Below are 9,787 nucleotides of genomic sequence, written 5' to 3'. Positions count from 1 at the left end.
GATATTTAAAGTAGAAAAAAAATATCATATGCATTGTATAAATATTGTTTTTTCAATCAGGATATAACAATTTATTTCGATAATTTTCCTATTTTCTTACAATATATTTAAGTTTTGTCCCTATTCTGAATTATTTCTTTAATTGTGTTCTCGAACTATAATTCCCTAAAGTTATTTTTGGACAGCATATTAACTAAACCATCCGAAAAGAACAATTTAGAATATGGCTTTAGAAACTGGAAGAATTCCATTAAAAAAAAATCACATGATTAAATACCTAATAAGAATTCACACACTTGATGAGTACTTAAAAATTTGTATTCATGAAACTGAGCTTTGGAAACCATAGAAACGCGGTTTCTCGGTCAAAGTCTACGTTTTAGGTATGTTAAATAATTTTCTAAATGGAAAATTTTCGTCCTTTTGGTGCTTTTTCTTATAGTTATCGGTCTGTGTTATTTTAAATATCAATATGGAAAAAGAGCAACCCTATTTTTTTACCTTGACACTCCTTTTTAATAATATATATTACAATTATAAATTAAAGATAATATAATTATAATTAAAATATTATTTATTTGATAGTTTCACATGGATGAATTTATCTTTTTTGCGTGTCTATATTGACTGCTCTATCAATATCTAATTTTGATATGCTTTGTTTCCAAATTCAATGAAACAGTTTGGACATTATGTGCAGAGAGAGAGAGCATTCATGGTGGTGGTGCTACTTCTACTCCCCAAAATTTATGGTGGCTGCCCTCCTTCCTCCTGTGGCAACATCACCAACATAACTTATCCGTTTCGTTTACAAGGCGACCCAGAGAATTGTGGTGACGAAAGGTACGAGCTTGGTTGTCAGAATAATGTTACTGTGTTGTATCTGCACTCTATACAATACCATGTACAAGCAATCAACTACGACAACTACACTGTGAGAGTGGTTGACCCTGCACTTCAACACTACAACTGCTCCTCCCTTCCCCTCCGTTCTCTCTCTCGCTCCAATTTCTCTGATACTTACACTTACTCCAGGGATCTATACCAAGTCGGTCTAAGAGAGTATCGTAAATGGAAATCTCTGAGTTTCGAGCATATAGTGTTTTTGAACTGTAACCATTCAGTGAGAGAGAACGGGAAGTATGTGGAAAGTGGTGAATGCGTGATGTGGGACTCAAAAGGCTATGCATATGCAGTGGGTGGAGACCTAAAAGCTGAAGACTTGGAAGTTGGGTGTGACGTGAAGCTTGTTGCTCCAACATCGTTCAGGACTTTCAATAACCATTCCTACGCTGCCATTCACATGGCTCTCGCCTATGGATTTGAGATCTCTTGGATAAAACTCGCCTGTCAGAAGGTTTCTTGCACATTCCGGGACGGCTTCTGCTATTTCGACTCTTCTAGCCAGAAGCTTCAATGCTCGTTTGGTGAGTCACGACATACACAGATTGATAGATTATTTTTAATTGGTTATTATTGATAAACCATTGTTCTGTTTATTCAATCAATTTTTAGAGAAAACAAAATTAATAATTCATTATTTTCTATATTTCACCTGTATCAGTCATCATGCTCATGTAAAGAAAACATCATTCATTATAGCTTTATGTAATTATGCAAATGGTGAAATTTATGCTTTCTTTTTTTTTTTTTTTTCTTTTCTGATGTACAGGTTTATTGGAAACCCTGAACCTGAAAGGTACTAATTTTTATCATCTTAATTTACCTATGCTTTAATTATAAATAACACTGTCAAAAATTGAATTTATTGATAGTTATTCATGGTAGACATTAAATTTAGTTTTTTTTTTTTCTAATGTTATACTAAGTAAATGGATATGTAAAGTTTAGATTTTATTACTTTTAACAAATACTTCAATATATTACATTATCAGTGTAATTATACGAGAAAGAAATCCTTGTTGCAGGTATTGTCATTTATGCTTCTATGGTATGGGCCTACAAAATTTTGTTTGGATTTCCATTCTTATTCGTGATTTTCATATATAAATGGAGGAAAAGACATGCATCAATGTATCAAAATATTGAAAATTATCTTGAACAGTATAATATGGCACCGATTAGATACTCATACAAGGAAATTAAGAAGATGGCCGGAGGTTTCAAAGACAAGTTCGGTGAAGGAGGATTTGGTTCTGTCTTTAAGGCAAAGTTATGTAGTGGACCTTGTGTGGCAATCAAAATGTTAGATAAATCTAAAGGAAATGGACAAGATTTTATTAGCGAAGTTGCAAAAATTGGAAGAATACATCATCAGAATGTGGTACAATTAATTGGATTTTGTGTTGATGGCTCAAAGCGTTATATTGTGTATGAATTCATGTCCAATGGATCTCTTGATAAATTTATTTTTTCAAACGATAAGAGTGTACATTTAAATTATGAAAAAATATATGATATATCAATTGAAGTGCCTCGCGGAATAGCTTATCTCCACCATGGGTGTGAGATGAAGATTTTGCATTTTGATATCAAACACCACAACATCTGTTAGAGTTGGTTATCTGTTAGGGTTGTTTTAGCTTTAGGGTGTTTTCCCGTTTCCCTGACCTAACCCTTTAAAAGGTTAGGTTTTTTCCCTTCAGTGATCNTTAACACAAAACTGCAATATGCAAAACAGAGAAAACTCTTACTCAGAAATAAAAGTTGATGTTTCTTACCTTACTGTGTTCCTCATACTCTGATCTATCTTTTTTCCTCTTACGGTGTTTCCAGTGGTGGCTTTCCGGCGAACCCACGACAGTTTCTCTCTCTAGCTCCTCTGAATCGTATTTCAGAGCTTCTCTCTCTACCAACGTCTGGATCAGACCTTCTGCCATTGCTTCTGTCTTCCTCTCTGCCTACGTGGACTTTATTTTCTCAGAGTTTAAAGAAAAGGCTTTTGGGCCTCTATATTCTATACTGGGCCTAATTCATTATGGTATGAGAAGTGCAAATTGTTTCTTGACGTGTTCTTGCTTTCTTGTTACATTCTTGCCATGACAGAATCCACCTCCGATCCCACCACTAATCCCTCCAGCCCCTATTACCTACATCCTGGAGAAAATCCTGGCATTACCCTCATTTCCCAGATCCTCACTGAGTCTAATTACTTATCATGGAGCAGAAATTTAAAACGTGCTCTTCTGTCAAAGAACAAGGTTAAATTCATTGATGGCAGCATTCAAAAGCCTGCCAGGACTAACAAATTATTTGAAGCTTGGGAAAGATGTGATACTATGGTTCTTTCTTGGATAATCAAGACCTTGTCACCTCAAATTGTTGACAGTGTTCTGTATGCAGACACAGCTCAAGAACTGTGGGAAGACCTCAAAGAATGTTTTTCTAAAGGTGATTACTTCAAAATTTCAGACATTTTACAAGACATACACTCTATAAAACAAGGCGAACAAAATATTAATCACTATTACACTGATTTAAAAATACTTTGGGAGGAACTTGAGTCTCTTCGCCCTATTCCCACTTGCACCTGCCCTGACCCATGCGTCTGTGATCTTTCCAAAATATCCCTCAGATACAGAGAGAATGAACATGTTATTTGTTTCCTAAAAGGCCTCAATGACACCTATCAAACTGTTCGTACCTAAATCCTCCTCATGGAGCCCCTTCCCAACATCAACAAGGTTTTTTCTCTGCTAATGCAACAGGAAAGACAACATCAGGACAAAGGAGGCACATCTGACACATTCAAGATTTTAGCCAGCACATCTGACAAAACTAATTGGAGAGGCCAAGGCCATGGCATCAATTCATGGGGACAAGGACGAGGCAGAGGTAGAAATCCTAATTATGGGAAACAATATTCACATTGTCACAAGATGAATCACACCATTGATGAGTGTTACTCTAAACACGGCTTTCCACCATGGTATAAGAAGAATGACCACCAAAACAGTCAAGACAGGGGAGGACACAATGAATGGAGCTATGCTAATGCTTGCAAAGAAGATTCAAAGTCTACCCAGACTCAAAGCACTCACCAAGAAAACTAAGACCTGCCAGATTCAGGAGAGCATTACCTTGAAGATGATTGGGCATGCTAAAGTTTTCAAAGGCCTTTACTATCTAGAGTCTTTTCCTGTTTTTACCCAGTATTATGTTCCCAAGGCCGTTCTTTCTTGTAAACATGTTAGTGATGATCTATGGCACTATAGATTAGGACATCCAGGACACAGAGTTATAGAACAAATCTGTAAAAGTTTTCCCTATGTTCAAATGCCATCTAAAATTGTTTGTGATGTATGTCATTATGCTAAACAACATAAACTGCCCTTTTCTCAAAGTATGACTGTTTCTGCTAATTGTTTTGATCTAATACACTGTGATATATGGGGACCCATTTCTATATCCTCTGTCCATGGACACAAATATTTTCTTACAATCGTAGATGACTATAGTAGACACACCTGGACTTTCTTAATGCACAATAAAGGACAAACTAGAGAACTCTTACAGAATTTTGTCTTAAAAATCAAAAACCAGTTTGGAAAAACTATTAAAACTCTTAGATCTGACAATGGTCCTGAATTTAACTGTGTTGATATGTATAGTTCCTATGGTATTGAACATCAAAGAAGTTGCGTTGAGACACCCCAACAAAATTCTATTGTTGAACGAAAACATCAAGATATTCTCAATAAAACTAGAAGTCTTCTTTTTCAATCTGGAATTTCTACTGCTTATTGGTGCTATGTTGTTTCTCATGCTGTTTACTTAATAAATAGACTACCAACTCCTGTTCTTAATGGTAAGACACCTTATGACTTGATGTATAACACTCCTCCTACTTATTTGAACTTAAAAACCTTTGGTTGTCTTTGTTTTGCTTCAACTTTAGAGCAAAATAGACACAAGCTTGATTCTAGAGCTAGGAAAGGTGTTTTCTTAGGATATAAAAGTGGAATCAAAGGATACATTATACTTGATGTTAATACCATAGAAATTTTTCTAAGCAGAAATGTTGTTTTCCATGAAAACGTTTTTCCTTATAAAAATCAGCAAGATAATGAACAACATTATACTAAAAAGGAGATTGAAACTGTTTTTCCAAATGATTTCTGGTATGATTCTAACTGTAATGAGACTCAGGATTATATAGAGGATATAAATATTGAACAAGAACATAATTGCAGAGAGAATATTGGCACTGACATTGGAAATAATCATACTAATACGAATAATAGTCCTAGACGACCCACTAGAACAAAAAGGGTTCCTGAATATCTCAATGTTTACATCCATCAAGTTAATCAATCTTCTCTGCATGCTAAAAATAACTACAAAACTTCCGTTGGAATCATTACATATAGGTATTATCATTTCATATCCTATTTCAAATGTTGTATGCTATGATTCTTTGTCCGAAAAACATTTAAAGTATACTTTAGCTATCTCTGTTGATAAGGAGCCTAGATCCTATAATGAAGCCAAAGAAAAGCATGAGTGGGTTGCAGCTACGCAGAAAGAAATTCAAGCTTTACAAGGCAATGGGACTTGGACATTAACTCAACTACCTCCTGGTAAAAACTCCATTGGATGCAGGCGGGTTTATTAAATAAAATATAAAGCAGATGACAGCATAGTAAGATACAAAGCTCGTCTTGTAGCAAAAGGATATACACAGCAAGAAGGTATAGACTTTCTAGACACTTTTTCACCTGTTGCTAAGCTAACTACTGTCAGAATAATTCTGGCAACTNCTNCTGCTAAGAATTGGCATCTACATCAACTGGATGTAGACAATGCCTTCCTTCATGGAGATTTAAATGAAGAAGTGTACATGGAACCACCACCAGGGCTGGATATTCAAGAAGGACAAGTTTGCAGGTTGAACAAATCTTTATATGGACTTAAACAAGCTAGGACACAATGGTTTGATAAACTTTCTTCTTTTTTAATTTCTGTTAACTACACTCAGTCCAAATTTGACCACTCTTTATTCATTAAGAAGACTCCTACAAGTTTTACAACACTACTTGTATATGTAGATGACATTATTTTAACAGGAAACTCTATCCAAGAGATTGATCATATTAAGGGTCTTCTTCATCATGCTTTCCGGATCAAAAATCTAGGAGAGCTGAAGTATTTTCTGGGTTTTGAAGTTGCTAGATCAAGGAAAGGAATACATTTATGTCAAAGAAAATACGCTTTGGACATCCTTGAAGACACAGGAATGCTAGGATCCAAACCTTGCACAACTCCCTTTTTGAGTGACACAAGTTCATTATACAGAAATGAAAAACACTTGACTGATCCTAAGTCATACCGAAGGCTAATAGGGAAGCTTCTTTACCTTACCAATACTAGACCTGATCTATGTTTCTCTGTTAATCTTCTTAGTCAATTTGTTAATTCTCCCACTGAATACCACTATCAGGCTTTGCAGCATATGCTTAGGTATATTAAGTCTAGTCCTTCACAAGGCCTATTCTTTGCTACTGATTCACATATTCAGATTAAAGCTTTCAGCGACTCAGACTGGGCTATTTGTCCTAATACAGGAAGATCTACCACTGGTATTTGCATTTTTCTTGGATCTTCTCTTGTATCTTGGAAGACTAAAAAGCAGAGTACAGTTTCCAGGTTATCCACCGAAGCAGGGTACCGAGCATTGGCTGCTACTGTTTGTGAAATCCAATGAATCTCTTACATCTTACAAGACCTCAATATTGAGACCACTACTACCGCTGCCCTCTACTGCGACAATAAGTCCGCCAGACATATTGCCCACAACCAAAGCTATCATGAAAGGACCAAACACATTGAACTCGATTGTCACGTTGTATGTGAGAAGATTCAAGCGAATCTTCTTCACCTTTTGCCGATCCGTTCCAATGAACAGCTCGCAGATATTTTTACTAAATTTCCTCACCGTGTACGTTTTCAATTTATTGTACCTAAGCTTGGATTGGTAAATATACACAATCCAGCTTAAGGGGAGGATGTTAGAGTTGGTTATCTGTTAGGGTTGTTTTAGCTTTAGGGTGTTTTCTCGTTTCCCTGACCTAACCCTTTAAAAGGTTAGGTTTTTTCCCTTCAGTGATCCTTAACACAAAACTGCAATATGCAAAACAGAGAAAACTCTTACTCAGAAATAAAAGTTGATGTTTCTTACCTTACTGTGTTCCTCATACTCTGATCTATCTTTTTTCCTCTTACGGCATTTCCAATGGTGGCTTTCCGGCAAACCCACGACAGTTTCTCTCTCTAGCTCCTCTGAATCGTATTGCAGAGCTTCTCTCTCTACCAACGTCTGGATCAGACCTTCTGTCATTGCTTCTGTCTTCCTCTCTGCCTACGTGGACTTTATTTTCTCAAAGTTTAAAGAAAAGGCTTTTGGGCCTCTATATTCTATACTGCGCCTAATTCATTAACATTCTCCTTGATGAAAACTTTCTCCCCAAGATCTCTGACTTTGGATTGGCAAAGTTATATTCAATAGATAATAGTATTATTCCAATGACTGCAGCAAGAGGAACCATTGGATATATGGCTCCAGATCTATAATAATATTGGAGGAATATCCAATAAGGCTGATGTTTATAGTTTTGGAATGCTTTTGATGGAGATGGCAAGTAAGAGAAATAATCTAAACCCCTATGCAGAACATTCAAGTCAACTTTACTTTCCTCTTTGGATTTATAATCACATTAGAGAAGAGGAAATTATTAAAATGGAAGACTTGACAGAGGATGAAAAGACAATAGTAAAGAAGATGATTATAGTGGCACTATGGTGTATACAATTGAAACCAAATGATCGCCCCTCAATGAATAAAGTAGTGGAAATGCTTGAAGGAGACATTGAAGACTTAGAAATGCCTCCAAAACCTATTCTATATCCAGATGAAACAATGACAAACGATCAAACAATCAACTCCAACTAGATATATTCAATGTTGAAACTACTTCACTTGTAAAGTATATACAATTCCACGATGCACAATAATACTTATTTTCATCCATCTTCTTATTGTAAATACTCGGTTGTTCGTAATATTTCACGTTTTTCATCATTTTTGTATTTTGTAGTGAAGTATGTGATACATGGACATGTTATTATACTTTAAAATAGTTACATGATATCAGATTTCAGAATTAATAATCTCAACAAATATTGACAGAGATTCTAAAACCATATATTTATGCTTTCGATGTAAGGGCCTAAAAATTTTTACATTCATTGGGTCTTATGTGAGGCAGTCAGGCCCATAAGGCTAGGGACAACCTGACCTTAGAGAAAAAGTTTTTAGAAATTATAATTCATTTGTTAGCTTTCCACTCTCTCTCTAAAAGTTGGGTTCTTTAGAAGCTCTGCCTTCTCTCTAAACCTTGCTCCATTTTCTCTCTATCCTTTTTCAAATTTCTACCATTACTTTTCCAAATAGGTGGTACCCCTACGTTCCCGGAGTCGAGGGTTTCTAATCCATCCGATTAGTCTCGTGTCTCTCCATTGATAAGGTACTGTCGAAATAACCTCTGTGCGGAGGTACTGTTAGGACGCTTCTAAGAATTGTGTTATGAGAACCAAAAGATAAGGGAACTAGTTATATATTTTTTAATTGTTTATATGCTCTGTATTTATGGTGAATTTTATTTTGGTATGCTGTTTTGGAATTGCATGTTAAGTTTTATGAGATATTGGGGAAGAGAGAAGTGGTCCTGGAGTTGCAAGGTGGTTATTATTAGCAGTTGTTTTTTTTAGCTTAGGTTAAGTAAGAGGAAAAAAAAAGGGGGAGCGAATGGGCATGGAAAAATACACGTTGTTACCGTAATGCGCTATTGTGAGTGAATGAGCACTGCGCTGAAAGGGATAAATGCAAATAAATAAAGAGAATATGGGTATGGAACATGTATAAATGAAAGAATGGGGAGGGTGTTGCTTGGAAGGACGTGAAGGACTGTCATACAGGGAGAGTATTATCTCATTGGGGTTTTCTAAATTAAAAGTATAAAAAGAATAAAAAATGGGTCTAGTAGGTTAGTAAAAATATGAAAAGCAAACAGTGTTGGGATGGAAGAGGGTTATTCATGCTTTGGTTTTGTTAAAAGAAAATATAAGATGAGGGTACAAGGTATAGGTACTGTGAGAGTTGGTTTTGGTTAGTGGTAAGATAGAATAGAGGGAGAAAATAGAAGTTAGTAGAATACACATGATAAAGGGAGGTCTCGTTCTGTGTAAGAAATTAATGGTCCATGATACATATATTATATTAATATAGTGAGATATATAAAGAGAGTATAATATATACTGTGTTAATATAATATTATATATATATATATATATATATATATATATATATATATGATGCAGTACGTACACTACAAAAAAACATGGAATTACCGACGGTCGAAATCTGTCGGAAATATCCAAAATCCGTCGATAATGGCATTTTTCCGACGGATTACCGACGGTCATCACTCCGTCGGTAATATCGTTGTCGGTAATATTTACCGACGGATTATTATGACCGTCGGTAATTACCGAAGGAAACATCCGTCGGTAATTGCCACATGATTCGTCGGTAATTACCGAAGGAAACTTCCGTCGGTAATTATCGAAGGAAATATCCGTCGGTAATTACCGAAGGAAAAATCCGTCGGTAAGTCCGTCGGTAAATATCCCGATCTGGTTCATCTTCTTCTTCTTTTCCCTTCTTCTTTTTCCTCATATTTCGATTTTTTTAATCAAAATTTCTTCATTCCTAAACCAAAACAACAATTCAATTCATTCCAAAACCAAAATCAAAGATTAAACTAGGTTC

At 35.6% G+C, this 9,787-nt stretch overlaps 1 pseudogene; it reads left to right on the top strand.

Annotated features, from left to right (window-relative positions):
* LOC106765195 overlaps positions 1-7,909 on the top strand; it is a 33,535-nt pseudogene extending 25,626 nt beyond the window's left edge.
* The last annotated feature ends 1,878 nt before the right edge of the window (positions 7,910-9,787 follow it).

The sequence above is a fragment of the Vigna radiata genome, chromosome 6, assembly GCF_000741045.1.
Source record: "Vigna radiata var. radiata cultivar VC1973A chromosome 6, Vradiata_ver6, whole genome shotgun sequence".
NCBI classification, from domain to species: Eukaryota; Viridiplantae; Streptophyta; class Magnoliopsida; order Fabales; family Fabaceae; genus Vigna; species Vigna radiata.
The sequence above is the reverse complement of the archived record's forward strand: the minus strand, read 5'-3'. Positions and strand labels throughout refer to the sequence as shown.